Below are 3,555 nucleotides of genomic sequence, written 5' to 3'. Positions count from 1 at the left end.
TACACAGTATTTCACTTATGCGCACAAGTGATGTATGAGTATATAGTGCCTTCCAGTTCTAAATTATAATTACTTCAACTACGTCATATTATGCAGACATGACTGTATAACTTACTTAGTCACTGATTGACATGTCAGTTGGTAGTACGCAATTGAACAGAGTCAGTTATTATTTATGAAAACATCTGTACTTCTGTATGTTTGTGGTGAATGTAAGACACCTACCCTAGTTCGAGATAATGATATAAATTGTCAAGGAGTGTATAGGCTATAATACTTACACTTCCAATGGCCTAAATAGGGTTTAAGCAATACAGCTCTGGTCTCAAGATATGGTTGAAGCCTGAGGTCTAGGTTGGGGTTCTTATTTAATGTACTTTGGGTAAATGTTCTCATGTGCTGTGTCACATTCCATAGACGTTTTAAGTGTTTGGACAATGTAATATGTGTTTTATCTTATCGTTATATATTTAGTGGGACTTCACCGTTGTTCACTTCCGATTATTGTTACAGAAAAACTTTTATGTTACTTGTAGTGCATAGTGCATAAAATCTTCATATAACTGAAGTGAAAGTATAAATGAAACATGTCCACAATCTCACTTCATTATGTACCGATGCTGCTCATAGAAAATGATTACTAACAGATAACGCTCATTTCGTTTTTAATTACAAATTATTACTGTATATCTTCATAACAGGCAACGGCCTTGCCGCAGTGGATACACCGGTTCCCGTGAGATCACCGAAGTTAAGCGCTGTCGGGCGTGGCTGGCACTTGGATGGGAGACCACCCAGCCGCCATGTGCTGTTGCCATTTTTCAGGGTGCACTCAGTCTCGTGATGCCAATTGAGGAGCTACTCGACCGAATAGTAGCGGCTCTGGTCAAAGAAAACCATCATAACGACCGGGAGAGCGGTGTGCTGACCACACGCCCCTCCTATCCGCATCCTCCACTGAGTATGACACGGCGGTCGGATGGTCCCGATGGGCCACTTGTGGCCTGAAGACGGAGTGCTATCTTCATAATAAGTACTCGTTATTGCATAGCGCTACGATTAAGCAGAGGATTGTTTGGACAACGACATCGATGTTCTGAACGTCTTTTTTGAGGTTAGATATAACTGCGGCCAATCCTTGACCCGATAATGCCACCGGTCGTCATTGTTACCCTGTCTATTACGAAATGTCGCAGTGTTCTTCAAAAAGAAAAATTTGTAGAAATTCATTGGTGATTTTTATGCAGCTCTCCACAAGCAAGAATTTCCATCAAAAAGATGGACCATATAGCAATCGAGGTATTTCTTCAAAAATACGCGAACATAACAATGCCCGTTGATAGTACCCTACTTCAAGAAGTTAGCACATGGAGCCTGTTCGTCAAGAAACCATAGAAAGGACCTAGGTAAAAATGTGTGAGTGCGATATGGGAGTCAGTCTGGATGAAACAATTTACTCAAAGGTATGACATATTTTGAACATTTTAGTTTTTCCCTTGCTGGGGAAGAAATTGAGCCCAAAGTCTTAAGAAGAATGAGCTGCAGAAAGCCAGTGCCAGTGCAGCAGTGCACTCAGTCGTGGACCTCTGTCAAAAGCTGTAGCTCAGATGTATAGAGTATGAGAAGTTCTTCTGGTGATTATGGGCCAGGCTCCATACATAGTTTCAGACAGTTGAAAGATTTGTTCAGCGTGTTGAGGAATGAGATGTGCTTGGTCATTAATCCCCCCACGGTTTTGAATCCATAACGAACGTATACGATATCGCAGGTGAATTCATCTCTGCTCTGAAAAATATTCTACTGATAGCTTCGAATCCTGTTGTTGCGTACAGGGAAGTCACTAGTCTGCCCGCCCCAAAATTTCTGGCTCATTACCTGCTGGGGCTCTCGGATTGAGAGTGCTGTTACGTCATGTAAGAATTTTGGCAACATTAAAGAGTTTATGCATTCTTTGGTTTCACTCCACGCAGATCCAATTTAAAAGGCACTGTAACTTCCTTTAGTGGAGAAAATACAGTGTTTGCAGGCAGTACTATATTGTATTCACAGTCACAAATATTTGACTACAGGCATTAAACAATTAGAGAAACAAGATTTTGAATAGAGAAATCAATGGCATATTTTTACTTTCGTGAAGAACCAGTTAGATGACTTAGTCAAACACAGACTTCAGTCTAGTCTTAATATTAATCCGGGTATTAAGGAATTTGCAACATCTGTGGTGCTCCCACTCCGAGTGAATAGAAAACTTTGCCCGACTGATTTCTGTGGATGTTGAAAGAAGTTTTAGCACCTGAAAAGGCATTCCTAATAGCAGCGGGATTATTCTTAAAATTATACAGATACATAATATCTTGAAGTAGAATAGCTTCAGGTTTTTTATTTTGTCTGATAAGGGATGATTTGATGCACTTGTTTGTAACTCATAAACTAGGTCAGAAGAAACAGAATTTGTTGTGTAGCTCTGCAGCTTTTTGTCCCTTTTACCTCATTTTAGACTTTGTCCCTTCCTTTTCTCATAGGTGATTTGTTCCTAAGAATCCTAACCCAGCTCATGACACACACTGTAATCTGCTTCAGTGCGTTTGGACAACGTGTTCCAACTTTTTATATACCAGGAACTGCTAATAAGTAAAACTTTACGCTGCGGTCACTAGTTTTTACTTTGTGGCACCAGATGGAATACCCAATAGCTCAATATACTATAAAACTGGTTTCCATATTTATGTGTCGATCACACCTCTATGTGATATAAAGTCTTCCGATGATGACGTAAAGTAACACAGAAAACAGGGCAGGTAACTTAGTTTTATGAAATGAGTGAAAGGGCGGATTCAAAGCAACATAAACCAATTTCACAGACGTATGCATGTTATAAGATCCTACACGGTGTTTTGTTGTTTTGTCGAACTGCATGACCGAACCATCAAGAAGTCAAGATAAACTACTGTTAAAATTCATGGTGAATCTTCAGCTGCCCTTTATTTTTCACAATTCGCTTTGCCTGCTGGTTTCGGTCAAATGACCATTATCAACCATAAGCTTGCCTAAATGGCTGGAAAGTGTCTTACTAGCTATCATTGAGAAATTCACGAAAACTATTGTACACAACAAATATTGTTAAAAAAAGTTTTTGTACCACTCTGGTGGGATCTAAAGAGCAAATTACTGGTATTATGGTATAACTTTCCAGCCATTTACGCCAGCTTATGCCTGATAATGGTCATTTTACCGAAACTACTAGCAAAGCGAATTGAGCCAAATAAAGGGCAGAAGAAGGTTCATCATGAATTTTAACAATTATTTGGCGGCTTAATATACCCTTCTACAAACATACAAGATAAACCACTTGTGTGAAGCGCTGCAGGCAGTAGAAACATTTTACTACGCCTTCCATGACTTCCGAAATGCTTTCGACAAGATACCATACCTTAGAATACTAATCAGGATGCGAGCATACGGAGTACCCTCGCTTATATTCCGCAATTACATGAAACTCATTTTATTAATCTGCACTGGGAGATGAAGATGAATCTGGCATTCCTGTATGAAAAG

General features: G+C 39.6%; 1 pseudogene; it reads left to right on the top strand.

Moving 5' to 3' along the window:
• The first annotated feature begins 700 nt into the window (after window positions 1-700).
• Window positions 701-817, top strand: LOC124597586 (annotated as a pseudogene).
• Window positions 818-3,555: the final 2,738 nt, after the last annotated feature.

The sequence above is a fragment of the Schistocerca americana genome, chromosome 2 (assembly GCF_021461395.2).
Source record: "Schistocerca americana isolate TAMUIC-IGC-003095 chromosome 2, iqSchAmer2.1, whole genome shotgun sequence".
In the NCBI taxonomy this organism is placed as follows: Eukaryota; Metazoa; Arthropoda; class Insecta; order Orthoptera; family Acrididae; genus Schistocerca; species Schistocerca americana.
Note: the sequence above shows the minus strand (reverse complement) of the source record. Positions and strands in the feature narration are given on the sequence as shown.